This window comes from Aedes albopictus, chromosome 3 (assembly GCF_035046485.1).
Source record: "Aedes albopictus strain Foshan chromosome 3, AalbF5, whole genome shotgun sequence".
In the NCBI taxonomy this organism is placed as follows: domain Eukaryota; kingdom Metazoa; phylum Arthropoda; class Insecta; order Diptera; family Culicidae; genus Aedes; species Aedes albopictus.
Window position 1 is genome coordinate 28,706,278 of NC_085138.1, and position 27,674 is coordinate 28,733,951.

Below are 27,674 nucleotides of genomic sequence, written 5' to 3' on the forward strand. Positions count from 1 at the left end.
AAAGTTGTTTGCAACCAACGCAACTTCGATCGTCGTCGGTCGCTATACCTATTTGTAGTTGGCTACTACAGTACAACACAGTGAAGCGCGTTCCAACAACATCCCAAAAACATGTGATCTAGATAGTTAAAAATAAAACTAAACGACTTTGCGGTTAGCTTCGGGCATTACCATCATTTCACGATGCGACGACGACGACTACGACCAGAGAACTATTTGATTTGATTGCACATAAACAACAACGGTTGATGAATGTGAATTAGCGATGGGCGTCCTCCAATCCGACAAAAATCTCTTTTATTACACGTTTTTCCATTGATTTCCTATAGCTCTGAATCCATAGATTTAACCCTCTTTGACTTAAGGTAACATGATGCGTCACCGAACTTCGATAAAAAAATAATTGACTTCTCACATGTACTTACAGTTATGACTTGGGGTACGTAACTAGAATGGTATCGGCATGTTATAATTACCTGTAAATATGCGAAAAAAGAAAATATAAGAAGCAATGTTGCAACCTGTTAGATGTCATCTTGTTACATATAAAGGACATCAATTCTAATCCTCTTTTGCATATTTTTCTCAGGAAGACAAATATTTTGAACAATCCCCACGGAGCCGCCAAACTACCCAAATTTGAGTTCTTTTGACACAACCCCATAGTTTGGCCTAATAACTCAAATTTGAGTAAATCGATAAAACTCACACTAGGTAGTTTGCCTTTAACTCCAGTAAAAATATATACTCAAGAGTAGGTAAATTCAAACGTGAGTTTTTTCAACCCAATTTTGACAAAAACGGCATTTACCCAAAATTGGCTTATTGGGTCAAAGAACCCCTGGTGGGTCGATATAACTCGCTTTGTTTTTGATAACATCGGTGGGGAAGAAAGAGAAAACAACCTAGGGTAGAAAGTTTAATCGATATACCGTAAACCGAGGTCAAATTGATCAGCGGGGTGAAATTGATCATTCGGGTACTACTTTGTAATTCCATACTAGGAACTCTTAAGCGTCGGAATGATCTTAAACTTTTTACGTCATCAGGTTCGTAGATGCCTAAAGATGAGAGTAGACTTTTATTTTTTTTTAGGAAAAAGTTAGTTTTGCCTTATATTTTTTAGGAATTTACATTGTATTTCTCATTTAGCTGAAATCATTGCTACTAAACAATTGATTGTTAATAGGACTTCCCGTAAATTCTCTGTTTTAAAATTTTTGTGGAGCTTTAGTTGGGAAGTGTTGTAGCTAATCAGAACATGAAATAGCCAAAAAAAAAGTTCATTTTATGATGAAATAGTCCTTTATTGTGATAGAAATCACTTGTTTCAAATGAAATTGCCTACTTTTTGGCGTTTGAATGGAAATTTCAAAATTTAATTTTGCATTCAAAGTATTAAATTCACTAGTTGTATGATTTTAAATGCGTTATTCGATTTTAGAAGAGCAAAATTAAGCGGAGAAAGGAATGTTCTTTTCCAACCGATGCTTAATTGTCTCTCTCTCTTCTCTCTTCTTGGCGTAACGTCCTCATTGGGACAAAGCCTGCTTCTCAGCTTAGTGTTCTATGAGCACTTTCACAGTTATTAACTGAGAGCTTCCTCTGCCAATGACCATATTGCATGTGTATATCGTGTGGCAGGCACGATGATACACTAAAACCCCAATTTACGCTCACTTCTTTTGCGCCAAACTCAATTTGCGCCCCCCGATTTACGCACTAATTCCAAAATAGCGCTCCCCCAATTTACGCTCCTTAGGCGTAAATTGGGGTTTAAGGTATTCGGGAACAAGTAACATGTGATACTAGCGTGGGTAATCGGAACCGTTTTCTCAGATTAAAGCTTTTTTGGTTCCGTTTCGGATCCTGAGTATCTGTGCAAAATTTGAGCACGATCGGTTGCGCCTACACTTTGCGCATTACAATTGAAATTTGTATGGGATTTTGTATGGGAAAACATACTTTTTTGCATTTTAGCCATAAGTTGAAAAAGTTTGTCTGAAACTTTTTAACTGATACTGTTGGCGCGAGTTTCTTCCGGATTAATGAACGACATACTGAGAGCAGCGTTTGATAACGACAGCTTCAATGCTATATTAAATAATTAATTTCAATACTTTTACAATGTGTTTTAACTTAAAATTACTTACATGATAGTTTCTTAATCTCTAACGGACTCTATCACTCGACGCACAACTTAACACTAAATCTTCTAATTCATTATTTCTTATTGGACTATATACAGTTGCCAGTTTCACCAAAATACCGTCGCAATATTTGGCTACCCGACTGGACACCATCAGAAAGCAACTCGAAGAGTTGGAAGAACGGAAGGCGCTTTGGCGAAAACAGTGCCAGGATGAAGAAAAACGCATGGCACTGGTTTTCGAGCGCGAACTTGCGCAAATGGATAAAAAGTTCTCCGATGCTATGGAGAGAATTGAATTGGAGTACACGGCGAAGAAAGAGGCACTAATGTGCAAATATAGTGGGAAAAGTGTTCCAGTACAATCGGCAGCAGAAAAGTCCGAATCGTGCGACGACCAAGCCCAGTTACAGTTTGCCTGCTCCAATGCTCCAGATCCAACCACAACGACATCCCAAATTAATTTCGATGCTCCGCGAACGCAACTTCCCCAGCCGCTTTCATCTAATGAAAACAATGGCATCCCGCACACGGTCCCCATCGTATCGACGACAATCCATTCTAATCAGAATCAATCAGCACGCAGTATGCAGCTTGCTTCTGATCCGATAGAGATGGAAGTGAAACAATCGACGGTGAATATGAGAGAAGAATGTGCACTAGTGAAGAAGGCCCCCGTCGTCGTCGTCAGTGTTGAACGCAACGCTGTTTCTAGATGTGTTGTTTTCGACCCGGGTGGAGCTGCATTGTATAAGATCACCGCACCGATTGTACTGCACAGTGGTACAGGAAGGTGTTATTGAGGAAATTTAATGCAAGAATTAAAATGTATATAGATTCGAAAAGTGATGAAATAGTTAGTTACCAATCTCACGGGGGGGAGAATATTGCGACGGTATTTTGGTGAAACTGGCAACTGTATATAGTCCAATAAGAAATAATGAATTAGAAGATTTAGTGTTAAGTTGTGCGTCGAGTGATAGAGTCCGTTAGAGATTAAGAAACTATCATGTAAGTAATTTTAAGTTAAAACACATTGTAAAAGTATTGAAATTAATTATTTAATATAGCATTGAAGCTGTCGTTATCAAACGCTGCTCTCAGTATGTCGTTCATTAATCCGGAAGAAACTCGCGCCAACAGATACTGTAAAATGATAGCCTAGGATGTTCTGAAAAACTTTGTTGAAGATCGCAAAGCGATCCGATGCTTATGAAAATAGTTATAACCACCGAACCGCATGCATGTGTTTATGATTTAACACGTAAAGGAATAACAATAGCAACAAAATCATGTTGTTTCGCCAAGCAATGCCAACGCTATAACTTTTTTCATAAGCATCAGATCACTTCGCGGTCTTCGACAAAGTTTTCCAGGACACCCTAAGCTATGTTTTCACTTTATCGGTAACACGGTTTTAGAAAAAATCAAGATTGTAATGAGAGAAATGCAAAACTGTGTGTTTTACCATGTAAAACCCCATACAAACTTCAAACGCGATGCGCAAAACGTAGACATAACCGATAGTGCCCAAATTTTGCACACTTTTTTGGGTCATGAAATGGGATCAAAAAAGCTTTGATCTGATGGGATACCATTGACTTTTTCACTTTTCCATATAAACGATGACCCACTCTAATGTGATACATATGATACATTGAGGGTTAGGGTAGAGGGTAATGTTAGATGGTAGGGTAGAAGGTAGGGTAGAGGGTAGGGCAAAAGGTAGGGTAGAGAGTAGGGTAGAGGGTTAGGGTAGAAGGTAGGATAGATGGTTGGGTAGAGGGTTAAAGTAGAGGGTTGCGTAAAGGATTCGGGTAACGAGTAGCGTAGAAGGTTGGTTAGGTTGAAGGTAGGGTTGAGGGTATGGTAGAGGGTTAGGGTAGATGATTAGCGTAGAGGGTAGGGTAGAGGGTTAGGGTAGAGGGTAGGGTAGAGGGTTAGGGTAGAGGGTAAGGTAGATGGTTAGGGTTGGGGGTAATTTAAGATAGTAGGGTGGAAGGTAGGGTAGAGGGTAGGGTAAAAGGTAGAGTAGTAGGTAGGGTAGAGGGTTAGGGTAGAAGGTAGGATAGAGGGTTGTGTAGAGGGTTAAGGTAGAGGGTTGGCTAGAGGGTTCGGGTAGAGAGTAGGGTAGAAGGTAGGATTGAAAGTAAGGTAGAGGGTTAGGGTAGAGAATTAGGTTAAAGGGTAGGGTAGAGGGTTAGGGTAGAGGGTTAGGATAGAGGGTAGGGTAGAGACTATGATAGAGAGTTAGGGTAGAGGGTAGGGTAGATGGTTAAAGTAGAGGGTAATGTTAGATGGTAGGGTAGAAGGTAGGATAGAGGATAGGGTGAAAGGTAGGGTAGAAGGTAGGATAGAGGGTTGGGTAGAGGGTTAAGGTAGAGGGTTGAATAGAGGGTTCGGGTAGAGAGTAGGGTAGAAGGTAGGGTAAGTAGAAGGTAGGGTAAGTAGAAGGTAGAGTTGAGGGTAGGGTAGAGGGTTAGAGTAGGGTAGGGTAGAAGGTAGGGTAGAGGGGAGGGTAGAGGATAGGATGGAGGGTTAGGGAAGGATGACATGGTATGAGATGAAAGATGAGATGAGAAATGAGATGATAGATGAGATGAGAGATGAGATGAGATATGAGATGAGAGATGAGATGAGAGATGAGATAAGATGAGAGATGAGATGAGAGATGAGAAATGAGAGATGAGATGAGAGATTAGATGAGAGATCAAATGAGAGATGAGATGAGAGATGAGATGAGAGATGATATGGGAGATGATATGAGAGATGAGATGAGAGATGAGATGAGAGATGAGATGAGAGATGAGATGAGAGATGAGATGAGAGATGAGATGAGAGATGAGATGAGAGATGAGATGAGAGATGAGATGAGAGATGAGATGAGAGATGAGATGAGAGATGAGATGAGAGATGAGATGAGAGATGAGATGAGAGATGAGATGAGAGATGAGATGAGAGATGAGATGAAAGATGAGATGAGAGATGAGATGAGACATGTGGTGAGAGATTAGATGATAGATGAGAAACAGTGATTCTCAAGCTGGGGTCACGGGCCATGCAGTTTTCGCAAGAACCTAAAGGCCGAGGATAAAGAGTGAATATGTGTAGGATTATGCATCTCAAGGGATATTTATTACAATGCTCTGGTGTTGTAAACATCAGGGGTTTTCAAACTGGAGTTACGGGCCATGCAAATTCCTCAAGAGTCTTGAAGGCGATGAGAAAGTAAAATAGGCTTTTCAAATTATGCATCTCAAGCAGCATTACACAATAGGGTTCCGTGTCATTTTGCCGAATGCCGTTTGGTCGAGCTCCATTTGGCCGAAAAGGTCGTTTGGCCGAATGACGTTTGGCGGAAAAATGAATAATAAAATAAAGTTACCATGGCATTGTTTCCCATTTCAGTATATCTCAAAATAACAGCCCATGATTCAAAGAAGGAAAAAGCTTTGATAAAATATCGGTAGTTTCAATGCCAACTAATCAATGAAAATCAAAACTAGAAAGAATAGCCTATGATTGAAGAAATTACTTCTGATGGTCATATTGGCAGTTAGAATGTCAAAAACTTCATCTGAATTTTTTTGATCATGATTCGGCCAAACGGCATTCGAAAAAATGACCCTATTGGCTAGATGGCATTCGGCCAAACGACATTCGGTCAAACGAATTTAAACTAAATAAAAGCAAAGTTTAACTTTGCTCTTCTTCCTAGCACTTTCGGATCTTGAGATATTCACATGGCCCGTGAACATAGATTAGAAATAACTGATTTTTCAACATATCTATATTAGGGATACTGATCCTTAAGGTGATCAATCCGTAAAACATTGGCTTTTCTTCCTAGTACTTTCGGATCTTGAGATATTCACGTGGCCCGTGGTCATAGATTGGAAACCACTGATTTTTCAACATATCTATATTAAAGATACTGATCCTTACGATGACCAATCCGTAAAACATTTGCTCTTCTGCCTAGCACTTTCGGTTCTTGAGATATTCACGTGGCCCGTGACCATAGATTGGAAACCACTGATTTTTTAACATATCTATATCAGAGATACTGATCCTTGAGATGATCAATCCGAAAAACATTTGCTCTTCTTCCTAGCACTTCCGGTTCTTGAGATATTCACGTGGCCCGTGACCATAGGTTGGAAACCACTGATTGTTGCAATACAACTACATTGTGATAAGTACATACTCCCTGAAGTGCAGAATTCGAAAAACCTTTTCACCTTATCTTCACACCTCTGATTCTTGAGAAATTCGCTTGGCCCATGACCGTAGGTTGGGAACCACTGAACTTAGCAAAACTGCTAAATTATTAATTGTAATTGAAAAACTTATAACCTTTTAATAGGTTAGGAACTTTGTGATTTCCATCTTCACAAACTAATTATAAAACTGAAAAAAAACGCTCCCCCGATTTACGCACTAATTCCCAAATAGCGCTCCCCCCAAGTTACGCTCCCCCAATTTACGCTCCCCCCGTTTTGAGCGTAAATTGGGGTTTTAGTGTACTCTATGCCCGAGGAAGTCAAGGAAATTTCCTTTACGAAAAGATCCTGGACCGACCGGGAATCGAACCCGTCACCCTCAGCATGGTCATGCTGAATACCCGTGCGTTTACCGCCTCGGCTATATGGGCTTAATTGTATACTGATCAATTTCGCTCCAAAGTGGCATTTCCAATTTTTTGATATTTGTAGTTATTTAACTTAAAATTTAAATTTGTTGAACAAAATTCTGTCACATGGTTCCATGGAGATCCGCTGGGTACTGGTTTTACAGAGATTATTTTGGCAATATTCGAATTGGCACTGAAGTTATCCGCAAAAGTAGTTTTAAAGTGATCAATTTGACCCCGGATTACGGTACTTACTTTTGAGTAAAATAAACCACTGTTTATATCTTTACGCGCCACTGAACAAACTTACCCACGACGATGAGAAAACGACAATGTTTTTCTATCGCTAGCACATTACGAATCACCTGTTTAGACTTATTTTAGTGATATATTTTTTAACAGTTTGCATTTATTTACTCGTAAATTTTTGTCGATTTTTTTCTTGAGATCTTTCATAAATCTTTTACAAATTTGTTAATGATTTTGTTTATATTTTCTTTGGAAACTTCTCATGAAAAATTATACTTTACAAAAGTTTATCTGTTTCTCTATAGAGGCTTTCCACGAAGCAGCACGAAAAAATCCACTTTTTTTAAATTTGCATTTTTGATTTGCATATAATTTTGCACAGCTGTTCTAATCAATATAAATAACCATTTTTTCATATTAAAACTTTTTATGGAGTCTCGACTAACTTTCAAATAGGGCCTATGAAAAAATGGAACACATGCGAATGAAAAATCATATCTCTGAAACTGCTTGTTTGATCGGAAAATTGTCTTCGGCAAAGTTGTAGATTAATAAATGGTGGCTCTCAGAAAAATACACATTGAAAAATTTATTTAGTTTTTCTTCCGAAAAAACTGAATTTTGTTACTAAAAATTAAATATCTCAAAAAGCTATTTTTTTACCTTCGTGATATTTTGTGAGAATAAAGTTCATTCTGTTGGCTACCATCTGTAGAAATTTCATAATGGTAAAAAAATATACAAAAAAGTTATGGCACTTTGAACATTTTTGGTTGTGTGTTTTTTAGAGTGTATGACGAATTCACGCAAACTCGCCGTAAGGGTTTGGCAAAACTGTCTCAGAATCCGATTGAATTTCTAAGGTTTAAAGACTATGTATTTTTAAGCAAGATTGCATACGTTGTTTTTTTTATTTATCTAGACTAATATTTGAAAAGGGCTAAAGTATTTAACCGTTTTTTACTCAATATAACTCAAAAATGACATTACCTACAAAAAAGTTATGTGTGACTTTTAGATAATCATGTGAACTTTTATAACATTGAAAAATGTCAATAAGCTTTAAAATTCAAAAAAATGCAAATAAGAAAAATTATTTCAATTTGCAAAATATGACACTTTTGTAATTATTGAAAATTTTGCCATATATCGCAAGATGGGCACTTTTGAAGAAAAGCATTTTTGAGGTACCGTGATTTCGGGTGAAATTGAGGGTCATTTTCATTTGTTAAAAATATTGCTTTAAACTTAAAACAATTTGTATAAAATGACCATCATCTGGCTAAAGGATTATTGAATGATGAGTTACATGTTTTACAGTCAATTAGTCACATATTTCTGTATTAAATTAAATATTTTCCGTAATTGCGTGTTTGGCGAATTTCAAATACCCTTTCAAACTTTTGTTACCGTGGCTGTATCGCACTTGTAATGAATATTCGAATGGATGCTTTTAGCTGCCAAGTATTTGCTAAACACGATTTCATCATCAAAAATTTTATAAATATTCGAATTTATACATAAAATTGCACTTTTCCGGAAGTAATCACTTTTTCAGTATGAAAATGCATACTTTAAGGCGTTTTCATAAAATTTACTAAATTTAAAACTTGAATAATTAAAAATTGAGAAAACTCGTAAAAGTTTTGCGTAGCATTTCGCATTCTGGGGTGGTTAATTCAGGTGGAAAACATATTTTTGGCACATGCAAAGGTATTTCATTTACTGATCAATTTCATCCCGAAAGCAAAATTATTGATTTTTTATTTTAAATGATATTTACCTATTGCAATAAAATGATTTGTAGTTTCAAACTCGTTGACTGATGAGAATCGTGGTCGTACTTGTTTTATTGCTTTGAGTTTGACTTTCTTTGGGTGATCGACTGTACGTTGGATGATATCTTTAATTGGCATTTCAGTTTAATTTGGTCAATCAAAAATAACTATACGTTTTCTTAACTCGACGTTTCGGTCCTTATTGGACCTTTTTCAAGGATTCTGTAATGTTTGAGTTTGATCATATCGCTGCATTCGAAATCACGGTAGCATAAGAGGAAAATTTTTGACAGCTCCTCCCCTCTTAAAGTATATTCTCCCATACCTAATAGAAGGCTCCTAGCAATATCATAAACTTCCCCTAAAATTCTACATCTTTAATTGACGGTTCCTAACAACAAATACTTCATGTCATCATTTTGCGTGTTTCTCTCCGATAGAAAAAAAAATGTTTTTATCCAGGGCGTTTTTTACAGATATTTTCATACATCAAATTAAACATAGCTCCATATGTTTGATTCACAAGTCTATTTAATGCAAAGTATTTATTTAATTCTCCTATGAATAAGGAAACTTTTAAGTTGAAATTCGACTTCTGGTTGATATTCTGAATTTCTGTGTAACAGATATGGTGTTCTGGTTCAAAAGAGAATCCTAAATTATATTCTTTGTATTGGATAGATTTATAATTGAAACGTGTAAAGCTATGCTCAATATCAATATGTGAAAATCCACGTATAAAAATACCCAAAAATTGGTTTGACTCAAAAAAAAAACATTTTGTTTTGGGTTGTATTCAGATAATAGCAATTTAATTACTTTTATCCATTTTGAATTCTATTCTTAACGGTTGGTGTGGGGTTTGGTTCTCCGAAATAGGATTAATTTAATTTCGCAAATGGGCATGTATTTCAAATTGACTTCAATTTATTTTTTAACTTTTTTTTAGCGTAATCGTTTTTTCAATATTTCAATTTTTTACTTGAAAGTTCACACAAATTCCTTAAAGTCACACAAACCACACTTTTTTGCAAGTCATGTTATTTTTAAGTTATATTGGTATAAATAAAATAGTCAAAAACTTAAGCCCTTTTCAAATATTAGTGTAGATAAATTTAAAAAAAAAACAACAAAGTATGCAACGTTGTTTTAAAGTACATAGTCTTCATACCTACACAATTCCATTGAAATCTGAGAGGGTGCTGCCTACCCCAAAATCTAGTTTGCGGGAAATTCGTCATGCACTCTAAAAAAACACGCAACCAAAAATGATCAAAGTGCCATAACTTTTTTGTACATTTTTTACCACTATAAAAATTTTAGAGATGATAGCTAACAGCCATATAGCCCATATAGCCGAGGCGGTAAACGCACGGGTATTCAGCATGACCATGCTGAGGGTGACGGGTTCGATTCCCGGTCGGTCCAGGATCTTTTCGTAAAGGACATTTCCTTGACTTCCTTGGGCATAGAGTATCTTCGTGCCTGCCACACGATATACACATGCAAAATGGTCATTGGCAGAGGAAGCTCTCAGTTAAAAACTGTGGAAGTGCTCATTGAACACTAAGCTGAGAAGCAGGCTTTGTCCCAGTGAGGACGTTACGCCAAGAAGAGGAGAGGAGCTAACAGAATGAACTTTATTCTCACAAAAAAACACGAAGGTAAAAAAATAGCTTTTTGAGATATTTGATTTTTAGTAACAAAATTCAGTTGTTTCAGAAGAAAAACTAAATAAATTTTTCAATGTGTATTTTTCTGAGAGCCGCAATATATTATTCTACAACTTTGCTGAAGACACCTTTCCGATCGAACAAGCCGTTTCCGTGTTATAATTTTTTATTTGCTTGTGTTCCATTTTTTCATAGGCCCTAATTGAAAGTTAGTCGAGACAAAATATGAACTTTTGATATGAAAAATTGGTTTCTCACATAAAAAGGAATAGTATACAAAAATATCAAGTAGATTAGAAAACATCGATTAAAATGGGTTCGTGCTGGTGCATGGAAAGCCTCTATAGATTCTTCCAGATTTTTTATCCTTAAAAAGAACTATCACGTGTTTCGCCAGGTATTTTTTTTTTCATAAAATCCGTGAATTTTGATGAGGGGTTCTTCCAAAAATTCCTCTAAATATTTCATAACAAATTCCTAAAGGAACTACACCAAGGTTTTTAAGGAATTGGTCATGGAATATGTTCGGCAACATCTTTTAGAATTTCTGTGGGAATTTCCCTATAATTCTTTCAAATATTCCTCCAGGGATTCTTTAAAGAATAACTCCAGAGATTTCTACAGTAATTAGACAGAAAATTTCAAGAATTTTTCTCAGTAGTTTCTTTGTGGATTCTTTCTAAAACTTCTTCAAGAATTCCTCCAGAAATATTTCCAGAGACTTCTGCAGTACTTTGAGAATAATTCTATGAATGATAGCAAGGGATTGGGCTGCAAAACGGAGAGCCCAAAAGGAGAACATCCAACATAGCTTAGGTCCACACAAGTTCCTACCTCATGCTTCCACGAGTCAAGCGATGACAAAGACCGCCAGCTAAGAGATGTGGGCTTAGCTGGTAGTGCAGCCTGGGCACTGTTGTTCTTCTGACTTCAGCTAGATTGAGGAGGTACGACCCAAGGGTCTGTTCACCAAGGAGGTGCGGCTCAAACAGCGTCTGTTCTGGCATCCAGCGGCTGAGTATGAAATGCTCTTCCACCGGAAGCTATACCTAAGGTAGTAGCCCCACAACGGTGGATAGGAGACCTTAGGCCAACAACCTACTGTTTCCGAAACCCAAAAAACCGTTACTGAAACCGAAAATGAAAGATCACGAACAGAATCAATGGCAACGACTTTTAGCGCGATACAACGGACAAGAATTGGAACTTGGAATGTATTAATCCTAGCCCAGCACACGCAAAAAAATCCGTTCCAATATACGTGAACTCTCAATCACGGCAATGGGAACAAACGGGAACTATGCATAGCAACGATAACAAAAATAAGAAATGTACACCGTGAACTAGATTTCACGTTTTCTAGACAGCCCATATTGACAGCTGGAACTAGTTCCAGTTCACGGTGTATATTTGCTAGTTCTCATATTTGCGTTTGTTTGTTCACGTTTATCAGAACGGTTTTCTGAGCGTGTAGGACTGAGCGAAGTCCGTTGGCCGAACTTTGGAGAACACAGATTGACGTCGGGTCCAATTCTGCTACACTCTGGCCTACGAAGTCAACACGCTCCTCGCCACCGTGGAGTTGGTTTCCTGCTCAGCGCTCACGCCCACGCGACGCTCATGAAGTGGGAACCTATTAATGAGAGGATAATTGTAGCCAGATTCAGAACACGGGATCGAAACCTTACCATGATCCAATGTTACGCGCCAACCGATGCTGCCGAATTGCAAGACAAAGAGAACTTTTACAGTCAACTGAATGCTGTCGTGAACAAGACTCCGAAAGGTGATATCAAGATTCTCATGGGCGACTTCAACGCGAAGGTTGGTTCCGACAACTCGGACTATGAGCACGTCATGGGACGCCATGGTTTCGGAGAAATGAGCGAAAACGGAGAGCTGTTTGCAGAGTTTTGTGGCAACAATGATATGGTGATTGGAGGATCGCTCTTTCCTCATCGACCAGTGCACAAAGTGACATGGGTTTCCCGTGATGGCGTCACGGAAAATCAAATCGACCACATCTGCATCAGCCGAAAATGGAGACGGAGCCTTCTTGATGCGCGGAACAAACGTAGCGCCGACATTGCGTTTGACCATCATCTCCTAATCAGCGAGATCCGACTGCGCATTGCCAGGATCCAGCGACAGGAGGAGAAAATCGGGCGCCGGTTCAACACACGCCGACTGGAAGACGCTGCGGTGCAAAAGGTCATTCGTCGAGGAGCTAGAGAACCGTGCTGCGAATATTCCAGAAGGTGGAAGCGTAGAAGATCAATGGAGCGCCATCAAGTACGCCTTCATCGCCACCGGCGAGAATAATTTGGGTGAGCTACGCACCCGAAGAAAGCAGTGGATCACAGATGATACCTGGAGGAAGATAGAGGAGTGAAGGAACGCCAAAGCCGCGATAGAGCGAGCGAAAACACGAGGAACCAAAGCCGTAGCCCGTCAGCGCTATTCGGCTCTCGAGAAGGAAGTGAAACGCTCATGTAGACGGGACAAAAGAGCGTGGGCGGACTTCCTAGCCGACGAAGGCGAGAAAGCCGCAAACACAGGCGACATCCGTCTCCTCTACGATGTCTCACGTCGCCTTAGTGGGACTAAGATGAATGCTATGATGCCCGCTAAAGACACGTCTGTACAGTTACTGACCGACCCGGCTGACCAGCTGAAACGCTGGTTCGCGCACTTTGGACACCTTTTTCAAGTGTCGGTCACGCCATCAACACCTCAGCATGATCCGCCAAGGGTTCGACGCATTACCCGTGTCAACACCGAAACTTCATCAGTGCAGGAGATAGAAACAGCCATCCGTAGCATGAAATCGAACAGAGCCCCAGGGGTCGATCGCATATCAGCTGAGATGCTCAAAGCTGACCCCGTAGTATCCGCACATCTACTGCATCAATTATTCTGCAACATATGGAAAACCGCGACATTTCCGGCTGACTGGTGCAAGGCGTCTTAGTAAAGGTACCCAAAACGGGTGACCTGACTGTATGCGATAATTGGCGGGGCATCATGTTACTTCGTTCTCATAGTCCTCTGCAAAGAGATCCTTAACCGGATACAAGAGAAGATTGACGCAACTGTATCTAAATAATGTGCATAAGGTTCAATATTGAAGTGATTTCCTTGGGGCATACTACACAACAAAAAATAAATGCAACCCGCCCGATGTAACTCATTCCGATTTACTAAATACTCGATGTAATCACGATTCCTATGTACTATAACATCAGTTTGATGTAAAATTGTTTGTTCTTATGTGTACATCGTCCCGTGTAATATTCATGCAGCCGACAACCGACGTATTGATCGGGTTGCAGCAGTTCAGATGTAATATTACACAACAGTTTTTTTCTGTGTAGTATATGGGGCGCTAGAAATTGGAAACTTTGGGTAAACAGTTCTGATGTTACCATGACATCACTTGTTTATAACGCGTTTCAGAAATATCCATAGAATAAGCATGCGACTTTGTGAATTTCTACCTTGAGATTTCCCCTTCCCATTTCCACTTCCGGTGTAAGTTTCAATCAGTTTACATTACCAACCTTTAAGGTGAAACGGGACGCCGTGTTAATTTTCCTATCTTCCCTCTTTTTCTAACAATTTGCCTCACGATTTTGAAGATGGTAAATCACCCATAGGTTTAAATTACTCGGTGCATTAAGTAAAACTCAAGGCCTCTCCTCCTGATTTAAGTGACACATTAGCAAAATACACCAGAAATTTTTAGTGACCCATTTATGTCCGTCAGCTTCCTACCGGGACGAAAACGCATGCACAACAACCCCGAAGAAAAGAAAGAAAACAACGTGTATAGGAAGCGACAACGAAAAAGAGCATTTATTTTGGCGTCCCGGGTCAACCCACACGTTTTTCATACATGACGAGACGACCACTGACAAACAGACGTATCACTTGGAACGAATTTCAATTGAAAACATCGTTACTAAAACAGAATCGTTTAACCATGCTATGTTTCGCAAACCGCGAAGTAGGTCGCGGTAGTGAGCAAACGTCAAACAGGAGTATAAACAATGCGAACGCCGCGAGCGAGCGATTTGCGAACTACAGAGTATTTGAACTAACTGTTCTAAATATAGAACGAAAAATGGAAGTGGTTAGAGTGAGACGTCTGTTTGTCTCTGCGACGACTCGGTGCGAGTTTATTACACATGCGAGTTGGTAGGTAGGAATGGTCTAATAAAAAACAATAACACATTACGGATGCATCGTGCCATGACATACGGTTGGTCGGTCGCGGTAGGCTAGATAGAAACGTTTATCTCTGACTCGACACCACTCCGCCCCGCTGTACTGTATCACGAATCGGTAAATTTGGCACTAGTTGCTCATTTACCGCTGTTTGGTCCCAGTTTGTCAGCCAGCCGATGATGTTACCGAGGACGCCAAAATGCAATACCGAGAGCTAGAAAAAATCCGTCATGTAAAAAAAAACGAACGTCTATATTTGTGACAGTTCAAAATGGCGAACGTGGGGCGACGGACGATCGTAGTAAGCGGCGAATTTTCGTCATCAATATATAGGGTACTGCATTGTTTTGATTTTGTATGGGATTTTGACGTTTCTTGGCCTTGTTGTTTACAAAATTTCTGTAAGAGTGAAAGAGAAGGAGAGAATTTCATGCAGTGCCCTATTGATGATCAAAATAATTACCGCAAATGTAAGGGTACGTACATACCAGTCAAACGGTTGGTCAAACCCAAACCCCAAGTATAGATGAGAACTGTCATCTATTCGGGGTCAAACCTAGCCACAAGAACGACCAACTCGCTTCCTATGATTATAAGTACACAGGGTTAAATATTTGACAAGGAACAAAAAACATCTGTTTGACACTAATGAAAATTTGATCGAGTCAAATAAGATTTTTGAGCAGTGTTTTTTTGGTCAAATATTTGACCCTGTGCCTGCGAACTGGCATTTATGGCACAGACCTGTTGGTCCACATCGACGCATAAACTTTATTCGATAATCATTGTTCTGATGACACCTCCTTAAGTGACATAATAACGGTGGTGTAAATTTATCCGCACATAAATGCTCTCCGGTATCTCCCATATTTACACCACACGAGTTCACCGTTCAGCGTCAAACGTAGGTAGCGCAAACAACGCTATCTTGGATCCCGCACTCATTCGTATAGCGTCGCGTCACTTCGCCGCGTACCATCCGTCCGCGGTGGAGGCGCATTGTCAGTTGTTTACGTCAGATTGCGCGCTTGCCAAGCACAAGGTTTGTCGTTTGTCGTCGGATGGCATTGAGAAACGCGATGTTTGATAATTAGAGCGTTGTCGTTGTTTTCGTCCCATCATATTTAGGAAAGAAGATGTCGTGGTGGTGAGTTGCTTCTGTCTCGCCGCCGTCCGCAGTATCCCGTGACAAACACGAGAAAAGATTTGTGAGCCGTTGCGAAATGGCGTCCACTCGAGCAGCGCTAAGCTAAATGCTCGCGCAAACAAATGGTGAATGGTTTATCACGGATGGAGAAGGAGGAGGACGTGGAGGTGAAAGCAAAGCAGGCGACGACGATGGAAATGAATGCGATATCGAGGAGAACGATTGCCAATCTAATGTGGAAATCGAAGCAAGCCGCGACCAAGTTTGCGGCTGGTTAGTTACCGAAGAATCCCATTGTACATCAATTTGACGTAGTGAACGCCTGCTTGGATCTTTATGTAATGATCGATTACTGATTAGAACTATAAATCTTTGTTGAATGTAACATGTTTATGTAGCAAGTAGATGATTATGCTACATTTGACAGGTTCAAAGGCTTGTCAGTCGACGTTGAAATCCGTCAAGCTTTCCATGAGTCCATCGCAGAAAATCATTTTCTTACATCTTTGTCAACTCAATGACAGTTGAAAGGCATTGCAGTCGAAAATGTCTTGCACTTATCAAATTTCTACTGTACAAAGAGTAGCCTGCGAAAACGCACTTCGAAGCAAGTGTAATCGTTTTATTTTTACACAAACCGCAATCTTATTTCCGCCAACTCTCTCAATGTTGCGTCGAAAGTTGAACGTTCTCTAGTGAATTTATTTGATTTCATTTTTTTTTTTACTCTCGCCGTTTGCCAGGCCTCGGCGCGGACCGGACCGATGCGAGTTGTTTCTAGGAGCCTGTTTGTGCCAAATTTGTGGGACAGACGGATGCATAATGCACCACATGACATGCCGTATGTGAATACTACCAGCTACAGGCCGCCCTCGGATGGACCCAAGCCAAAAGTGCGTATCCACAAGCGAAGCCGACAGAAAACGACGGCAAAAACGTGTAGGCATAACATACCGAGCCGTAGTAGGCAGAGGACTCACCACAATCGCGTGCTTTATTTTTCATCAATCTGTCAAGAGTTGTTTGTTCCCAATTTGGGCTATAAATAGTCAGATCAGAATGCGTATGGCTGCGCTGCGGTGACTCTGTACACATAGTAGGCTTCGATTCGCGTCCGCGTCGCGCAAACAAACACGCACCAAGTGGTTTGGATTCGAAAATTGTCGTTCGACGACGCTTGCTTTGATTGGCTTTGGCACTTGTGCTCGGATTTCGTTCCAATGACAACCGATAGAGGCGCTGTTGCTGCTGTTAGTACTAATCTCACAAACGCCCTTCGCTAACATCACTTTTTTCCCTCCTGACTGATTGCAATCTAACAATGCGGTGTCAACAAGCCACCGAAGGTCGTTGTATCAGTGAACGTCTCCGCAGCGGTATGCATACTCTGACGCGTAGCATCATGGGATTTCTTATCATCGGAACGAATTTGAACAAACCTTGAGAACCAAACAATCGAGCCAAACCCGGCTGCTGACCGGCGGTGCGGCGGCAATGACGATCACAAAATGATGGCGTCCAAACAATTTTACCATCGGGGTGTTGCCTTGATAAGCGCGTACCAGAAGCACAAGCCAACCTCACTTGGTAATAAGAAGAAATTCAGCGTTCCTCAACGATAAGACCGGGAACTTGTTAAACTGTGGCTTTGTGAAGCCCATCAGCCAGTTACGAACCTGCCATTCATTCATTGATGGAAAAAGAAGCAACAATCAGAAGTCAAGTCATTCGTCGTCGACGACGTATGTCGTACAGCTCTATACGGCACAGAACACCTTGTTAACTACAGCAAGTCCTGTTGAATGGAACGGGTGTGAGTGTAGGGTGATCGATGCTCACACACAGCTCGTGAGCAGCGTGAGTGAATTGTTCATACATGTTTGTTATTTGAGTCCATCGTTTGTTTTGGATCCCTCACGTTTCTTGTGTAAAAACTGTAGAAATACCACAGGTATCAGGAATCATAAGGCCTTACTTACCTTACCGATCAGGCTAAAGCCTCTGCTGTACCTCTGCTGTACATAGTAGCCGTCTCCATTCCACTCGGTCCATGGCTGTTTGTCGCTGCGCTCCACGTCTTCTTGTACCGGTCGGATGACTCCCGAGAACCATTTTAATCGGGTTGCTATCCGACATCCTGATGACGTGACCCGCCCACCGTAGCCTCCCGATTTTCGTGGAGGCGATATGAAGCCGCTATTTGATTTGCGATTCTGCCTGTTTTCCGCCCAATCCGCATCTGCTCAACCGTAGCTTGAAGTCCTTAGTTCTTTTCTTTGAGATAGCGTACAACTCGTTTCAGCTCGGTCCAATGTAGCACGCAAATTGCGGCTATGAGTTTTCCCGTCTTCTGTTTCGTTCCCTGGCTCCGAAAACAGACGGCTTAAGCGCCACCTCCGAAGAGGGCCGTCTGTCGAGTTATGTTTGCCCGGCAAGAAACCCAACCTCAGGGCGGGTTTATTTTATAAGAGACCAAATAGCGATTTAGGGACGATACAGAAAACTCAAAAGTACGGTGGATCGAGATCTCTCACTTATAGAGGTCACCTTAAGTGATTCTCAAAATATGGTTGATGCTAACCGTCGTTCTACCAACTCACAAAGACACCACTCACGAGTATCATCACTGGAAGAACTCACCAATTCAAATTTTCCTGTTAGCTTCGGACACGTGAGTGGAAAGACTGATTTCCCAGGCAGTCTATCCTGGCGTACAAAAAGACTAACAAAAAACAGGTAGAACGACGCGAACGTGAGAAATCTCGAAGACCAAAAACTGTTACAGGTAAAGCACTAACATTTCACAAAAATACAATAGGTTGAAGGTAACTACCAAACTAACGAAACATTTATTCAATTTCATAACCTAGGTTTTATTCGAACATGTTCCTTTCCATGCTTCTTCTTCTTCTTCTTCTAGCTTTCCCTAATGTGTGCGGTTTTAAATTGGTTCCTACTCTGGTTTTGGTTCTGTCGACACTTATCGACGCATAATCTTCTCCGAGCTCGGTTAGTTGTGCGGAGTATTCTAACGCATGCGCATGGTTAATTTGATTGGTTTTTGTCTACTCACGGTACCTTTCAGCTACTCATCAATGCCGTCGACAAAACAGAAGCGACGGCGTGTCGGTCGACGGACGACTTGGTAAAGAAGCACGCTATTCTTACCGCATCCTACGGTGGTATTGCGCCGCTACCACCAAATGCGTGCGACGCGCGGCGGTTTGGAAAATGCGCCTTTCTAGCTGCCGGTCGCTAAACGGACCGGCTCACCGGCGCAGTTGCTTCTCGGTGTCGATGATGATGGGGGTCGTCGATGGCTTCGTCGGTAAGGTGACTACCGCATGACCATCTTAGGAAAACGTGGGATTCGGCCGCCTCCGGTGGGTGAATGTTCCGATCACCGAAAAAGTTGCTTGATGGCGGATCTGTTGATGGGGGTCGTCGGTGGCTTGGTCGGTATGGTGGCTACCACATAAACGCCGAAGGAAGAAACGTGGTTTGGCCGCTCTGTCGGAACGGTTGTTCTCTTCCGGCTTTCCCCTCAAACCGGGACTTTTGACGCTGCGACGTGGGGTCGAGAGCGCGTTTGGCTAAAAAGGTGCGGTGTGCCGAGCTTTCGACCGTGGATCAAATCCTGAATAAAAAGCCGTCGAACGGCTTTTTCTATTCACTAACACGCACACACAATCTACTTGACCGCACGTAACCTTTTGGCTTAGGTTATTGAACTGGCTAACAATTTAAACACACCGCGACACGAAACTTAGAACACACTCTTAAAAAATTAGGAATTTACACGTGACGTAAACCATCAACGTACGTAAACATTTCATGACTGAATGACTAATTTAATTTAATTTTACATCCATCATGTAAGTTCGAGTTGGTTGCACAAGATGTCAACAAACCTATCTGAACAGATAGGTAGAAACAGTTTTACATTTATCGTTTGTCTCACAACTCGGTGATACAGCCGAGAGGTATAGTACGCGCCTCCCAATCAGCGGACCTGAGTTCGAATCCCGTTCATTATTTTACTTACATATGTTTTATCTCCCGCTTCGGCTCTAGCGATTGCTAGCTCAACTTTATTTGTGATAGAAGATGTAAATTTGTGTCAAACGGGCCGCTCCTTTTATGTGCATCCAAGTGAACTTAAATTTACATGATTTTTTCTAAGAGTGCACGCACTCTCGCCTCTTCCACGGTCCAGGTCAAAATGGACGAGTAGAAGTTCTGTAAGTCCTCAGATAAGGTCGGATCCCAAGACTTCGTGGCCGAAAATACGTAAAATTACCGAAGTAATTTTACGATCTTTTCAAACGACAATTCTCATCAACCATGAATGAAAACCGATAGGATCGCTATCTCTTTCGTTTCCATACCATCTGAATGATCTGTATCGCTCTATCTATTTTTAAATACCCGATCTATTTTTGACGAGAGAGTTCGGGCTTGAACATTGAACCTCGAGATTGTTCGGGTTTCGTGGTGCAGTGGATAGAACGGCAGGAATTTTATTTACATGTATTAGACTTGAGTGAAGGCGACTTGCATGCAAGTTGTATGCGGTTTTGAAGTGCATGTCATTCCGAATGGTGACATTGAATATCGCAAAACATTTATAGTGAACTTTGGAATTTAGTACATTTGACAATGAAAACAATAAATTTAAATGAAAAATAAATTAACACGAATAATAAATTGACATTGAAGAAACATAAAAATACAATTAATTTATTATACAATTTATGTACATTTTATATACATTTCATATAATAAAGAATAAATCTTAAAATAATATTTACACAAAGTGACCATGCAACACCAATCAGCCTGGGATGGATTGCTTGTTTTCCTACTCAGTAACGAAAACGCAGTGGATATATCAGGCCTTGTATTGACTGCAACGTAGAGTAGTTTTCCAATTAGTTTTTGGTATTCAATATTGTCCGGTAGTTTGATTCCGTCATCTTCTTTTTTCATGTATCCTGGATCCAATGGAATGCTGGAGGGCTTCGCGTTTTGCAAACCAGTAGTCTTCAAAATCTCTCCAATGTATTTCCGTTGATTCAAAAGAAAATCTCCAGCTTTGTCTTTCTCCACCTCCATTCCCAAGTAATAGTGAATATCTCCTAGGCTGCTAAGCTCGAAACATCTGCCTAATGATTCCGCAAGCTATTCAATCATCCGAGGATCTTCACTTGAAACGATCAGGTCGTCTACGTAAACCAAAACGTAACACCAACGTCCATTGAACTGTTTCTTGTATAAGCATGGATCCGATCGACAGCATTCAAATCCGTTCCGAAGCAGCTCATCGTTTAGTTTCCGAATCCATGACCTGGCCGCTTGCTTCAAGCCATACAGACTCTTCTTTAGCTTTCACACCTTCCGTTCGTTGCCCTTCGACACATACCCAGGCGGTTGACGCATATATCACGCAGAAAAATAAATTGTGAACACAATTAAATTCTAGTTCAAATCAACCGATTTTTCAGTTTACTATAGCGACAAACTGATTTGTAGTTTAAACTGAACTGCTCTATTGTTCGATAATACAAATATTTTCATTTGTCGAATTTTTTGACAGTTTGTTAAAACAAACAGAGATATGGTATTTTCAACATGAAATAATGGATTGATTCAAACGACTGCACTTTTGCCACTAACAAACCCGGAATGTGATTGTGTTGGTGACGGCAGCAACTGCGGCAGCTCGGAAATCTATTTTTAGACCGTCGGTAAGCGGATGGGGAGGAGAACGACTAAAAAAAGACAAAAAAGGCGAAACCGATCAACTTTTTGTGGATGCTGTCGTGAGTACCTGCGCGTTATCTATCACGACCAAAGCTGCACTTGGAAGTTGGCGTGATGGATTTGCTGCACCTTCTTCGTTGTGGCGAAATGTGGAGTGCTTTCGGACCATGTTTATGGTTTTTATCTTGGTTTTTATTTTGTTGTAACAAATGAAATTTTTGACATTATATGAAATGATGGTAATCGGTTGTTTTTATCGATAAACTCTAAATGAAAACAATTAAATATAACTTTGGAATAAGTAAATTCTCAGTTTGAAAATCAACCATGCGTTTTATTGTTTTAAACAAGCGCCATTTTTCTGCGTGATATATATATATCTCCTCCTGAAGGTCACCGTTGAGGAAGGCAGTTTTAACATCATACACTGTTTTGCTGCTACTTCCATCAAGTTGTCTGTTGGAATGTTGTCTGCCGTACAACCGGCGGAAAAACTTCATCGTAGTCGCTTCCATATTGTTGACTATATCCTTGAGCGACCAGTCGCGCTTAAAAACGAGCAATTTGACCATCAGTTCCGTGCTTGAGTTTAAACACCCACTTACAACCAACTGCCTTTCGACCGGGGTAGATCCACAAGCGTCCATGTTTCATTTGCTTGAATCGAATTGAACTCGTCCTCCATTCGTCTGCATATGAAGATGATATAGCTTCTCCAAACGTTTTTGGTTTCATCGCCAGACATCTGCGATTGTCATCAGTAGCAACACCACTGAATCCGGAATTCAGGTCGCGTTCAGGAACATCATCATCGAATCCCTCAAAATCGCTCGAACACCTTTCGGATGCCTGTGGAGAATGTGATACGGGAAGACCCTTGCAATTGACAAAAAAATCCTTGTACTTGCCCGGTAAGGCGTGCTCCCGTCCGCTGCGCCTCAACACCTGTGACCAAGGTGGATTTGAAGTTTGTCGCGAAGGGAACACGGTCACATTTGTGTCGGTCGGAATGTTGAACAAGCTATCTTCAAACTCATCTTCATCTGTGTCGGAATCATCTATTTCTCCTGAAACGGGTTGAATTCCTATTGGTTCGGGCTGCTCATCAAACTCCAGTTGCAGAGTTGACCGTTTCTTGACTGAAACCAAACACGAGTCCATCATCTCGTGTACTTCCCTGCTCTTCAGGAAAATCTTCGAAGTTGGATCATACAGTCAATAACCTTTCGTCTCCTCCTCAAATCCGGTAAGTATACATTCCTTTGCCTTTGGGTCCCATTTTCTCCGCATTTGTTTCGGTACTTGCACCATCGCCTTCGTCCGGAAAATACGTACGTGTGACAGGGTCGGTTTACGTCCACTCCAAACTTCGTCCAGTGTCAAATCGTGACCTCGAGTCGGAGAGCGGTTTATCAAATATAGGGCACTGCATGAAATTCTCTTCTTCTCTTTCACTCTTACAGTAATTTTGTAAACAACAAGGCCAAGAAACGTCAAAATCTTATACAAAATCAACACAGTGCAGTGCCCTATACCGTCGTAGCAACCGCTTCTGCCCAAAAAGATTTAGACAGCTTCGCTTCAAACAACATACACCGAGCTCTTTCAACGATTGTCCTATTCGCTCTTTCCGCCAGATCATTCTGTTCCGGAGTGTAATTATTCGTCGTTTGATGCTTGATACCCGTTCTCTTCAAATACTCTTGGAAACAGCTGTGCATATATTCTTTTCTGTTGTCCGTGCGTAAGGTTTTCAACTTCTGGCCAGTTTGACGTTCTGTCTGCGCATGAAATTCCTTGAAACAGTTCAACACTTCCTCGCCTGATTAGCTTTTCAAGAAATACCGAATATTCTTCAAGATTTGTCATCAATAAACGACACGTAGTAAGGACTTCCGCCGAAAGATGCTTCCTCCATTGGTCCAGATATATCAGAATTCACAACTTCGAGTAGTTCCTGTGCCCTCGAGCCATTCTTGCTGAAATGCGAGCTTGTTTTCCCACCGGACAAATACGGCAATCACGATCATTTCTTGTATTTACTTGAACGCCATTCACCAGATCATTTGACAACTTCTTGACGCTGCTAATGTTCACGTGTCCCAAACGTTTGTGCCAAACTTCAATGGACGCTTCACAGGAGCTCAGCATAGCCGATCCGGTAAGCTTCAACTGATCCAGCTTGAATAAATCGTTTTCGATGACGCCTGTTGCCACCAAGCCTCCATCCGCATTCATCACCTTACAGCCATTCGAGTCAAACAAGACGCTGTATCCTCGCTTCACAATTTGGACTACCGAAAGAAGGTTCGCTGATAGCCCTGGTATATACTGGACATCATGTACCGGAATCTGCTTCTCCTTTTTACAGCACGCAGAATAGAGGTTGGCCGTTCCGCATGCTTCAATTTGCATTCATCCCTTATTGGCAGCTACAACCGATCCTCGCGCATCCTTCACATCTTCAAGCAATTCCAAACTTTTCGTCATGTGCCGCGTTGCTCCGGAATCCAAATACCAGTCGTCTTGATCCATCGAATTGAACGTAGATAAACAGAACAAAATGCATCTGCCTTCCGATTCGCTTGATTCTCCGGACAGAACTTGGCAATGTGTCCGAACTTGCTGCACTTACGACATTTCGGTCCTTTCGCATGAAAATGTTTCTTCGGCTTTGCTTGATTGTTACCTTGGTTAACGGAAAATGTTGCGTTGTTCCTGCCTTTGGCAACCAGCGCAATCTTTTCACCTGGTCCCGGTATCGTCTCTTCTTGCAACAGGATTGTCTTGATCGAGTCTCCAGTTATCGATGTACCTGAATGTTTCAATGGCATAACCATCTGTTCTGATGATATCTCTCTGGCAACCCGGCCAACAGCAGAACTCCAACAAAACGATCAGGAATTGGGAATCCAATTTCGTAAAGCTGATGACAGGTCGACAACATCTGGTTTGCGTAATTTTCCATGATTCCGCAGCCTTCCAGATCGGTCCTGATGAGTTTGTACAGCAACCCGATTTCCCGTGTAAGCCAGTTTCCTCAAACGCATCGCAAAGCTTCTTCCAAACTTCCCGTGCTGTAGCCGCTTCCCGGACATGGTAGTAATTCTCAGGTTCCAGAAATAGGATAATAATTATTAATAATTATTTAATTAAATTTAATAATTAAGAATTATTCTTCCTCTTGCTTTTCTGTCCTTGACCGGATCGATTGCCTCCAGCCTGGTGCCCTTTTCTTAACATCCTTCTTACAGCATCGTTTCGTTAAAATGCTGTCAGTTACACAAAATGTCAAAATTACTTACGGAAAAAGGAGGAATTTTACTTGAGCGCTCTACTTGGCAGCAGGAAACAGAGCTTTAGGTGGCAGCAGATGTTGCACGACATAGGTGCGCGGATCAAGAAGGCGATGGTTGCTTTTGCTAGTTTAAGAAAAGTATGGAAAATAATCAGATTAGACGCACCAAAATCCGAATTTTCAACTCGAACCTAAAATCTGCGCTGCTGTACGCCAGTGAAATCTGGTGTGTATCAGTGGAGAACTCTCAACGGCTGCAGGTCTTCATCAATGAATGCCTGCGGAATATAATTCCCCAAGTAACATTTTAAGTTTTGTTCGGCTCTACAAGAGATTTTCATGACCAATTTTATAGAACTAGCAATAAAACTGAATCATACATCAAAACCTCTTGATAACCTCTTTAAGAGCATCTTCCGGCTAAGTGGACCACTCTCGGAGAGGTTTTGCAAACCGCATTAAAAGTAGCAATAAACCCGTTTTAAAACCTAGTTGAAATATTTCCCATTCTCGATTGTTGTTGTTTTTTTTTTTTCAACAAAAACTATGACAGCTCAAGATGCAGAGAAGCTTCTTCGATGGCACGTAAAGTTCAGGAGGATACATCATTCGTAAGTAGAAAGCGATTATTTCAAAGTAGTATTTTAGTAGTTATTGTGCTGGTAGGCTTATGCGCATTCGAATTTACCGTGAATATTGGGGTTGCAGAATCATAAAATTAATGCGCTTCGAAAATAGGGAATATTATCATCTTGGAATGAAATAAATCAATTTGTGAATTTAGTAACACTATCCCGAATCACAAGAAAACTCAGCAGAGAGAGTTTATTTATGTGAGCATGCTATGGAAATAGTTGCAAACTACCAATTCATTGCTAATTTAAGCAAATTAACTATTTTTCATTCACGTAGGCTAATTCTTCAATATGGCGACGACCATAATTAGCGAAAATAAAACGAAAGCAAGTTTACTTTTATGATGACCGCAATAAACCTAGCAGTGTCGTAGTTTCTGCTTTCCACCAACAGATGTCGTTACTAATCGAACGGATCGCCATCTGTTGAGAGTTTGAACAGTTTTATTGTGGTAATAATGATTGCCAGAAGGTTTACATATCAGATAGTTTTGTTTACTCTTGAAATCTGTCTTTATGGATATCTTCAAGTATACTATAAAACATTTTATTAATGGTTTTCATAAAAGCAGTCATAAAACTGTGAGTTTTAATTATTGCCAGCGGCGTCATGGTCGCATTATTTTTCCGCAGTCAAGTTCGCAGATTGTGAACAATCCTCGGTACTCACTTTACGTAATTTATGTTTAGTCCCTTACTGTCAGAGCTGTCAGATCAGTGTAACATGCTAAATAAAATTTACACAAAAGGCAATTTACACGGAAAAAAATACACGGTTATGAATATTTATTGGGTACCGGACTGGTCACCGAAAATTTGATCGTTTTCTTTGGTACATCGAGGTCTTGAAATTAGTCTATGTTATTGCTGTAATAAAACAGTAATAAAAATCAAACAAAACCAATCAGCGATAGAATTGTTACTTGGGTCGTGCATGGCGGCTGGGTTCTTTAGGGGTATCCGGATTATTTCATAATCGGATTCTCCACCCAAAAAATAGTCAAAATCCAAAATTTCATATTTTTGGAGTGCGGGAACTATTTTTAAAATGCATTTAAAGTTTGTGTGGGAATTTTTTTTGGTTCGGGTCGAACTGTCATTTTATCGATTGAACTGTCATTCTATCCACGAAAATTAAAACTGTTTTGTTATTTTAACCCTCAAAACAAAGCTATTGGAATCCAATAAAATCATGTTATACTAAAAAAAATGAGCACTATCGATTAGGCTATAAAAAATAGCAATATTTTATTCACTAAATAACCCAATTGGATCTCCAACGTGGAGCTCCATCGTTGATGTCATCAAAAGCCGATATCGACCGTGAAGGTGGGTCGACCACACTTTACGCAGGGGCAGGGATCAAATGTGGAAACAAGCGTTAGATTGGAACCTAGCAGGACATCGCAGCAAAAGCAGACCCAGACACTCATCATGGCGGCACAGCCTCAACAAAGAAATAAAGGACAGGAATTTGACCTGGCCACAGCTCAAGGCGATGGCGGGTAATCGCCCAGGATGAAGATGTTTCAATTCGGGCCTATGCACCACCATGGGACGGGTACTCAGGACTGAAAATAAGTAGCTCAAAAGTTAAATACTTATGAGACACGTGTGATACAAGAATCACTGTACAATTACGTTTGAAATGAGTGCCACACCGATAATTCTCTCCGTTCAAGTCAGTCTTGTTAGAGTTTTCTTGATACTGAGCGCCGTTGTACGTGTAAATATGTATCACTCTCGAATCACATGTCTGTCGGGGTAAAACGGATGAACACGTGCATTGGTTAATAGAATTCTGCAAGGTGACGTCACGAATGAACGTTCGGTTCATTCTCCTTCGTCCCTTCCTTTTCCCTCTCACGCGAATTTTGACATTTTCCGGTGGTTTGTTTTGATTCCCATTCGTTGCCGTTCTTTTCTCTCTCGGAGAGAAAGTTGAGGTTAAATTTCGATGCAAAATTCTATACGAGCATTTTCATCACTCGTGTGTCATTGAACAGGGCTAACATCAAAGCATGCGGCGGCGGTTCTAGACAACCAAACTGAACTCCCATAAAAGCTAATAAATATGCCCACATGTACATTACATAGATAGATATGTATTTATCTATTCGCC

General features: G+C 40.7%; 1 protein-coding gene across 2 annotated transcripts in view; it reads right to left on the reverse strand.

Moving 5' to 3' along the window:
* LOC109426169 (forkhead box protein O3) overlaps window positions 1-27,674 on the reverse strand; it is a 200,144-nt gene that overhangs the window by 146,083 nt on the left and 26,387 nt on the right. The window lies entirely within an intron of this gene.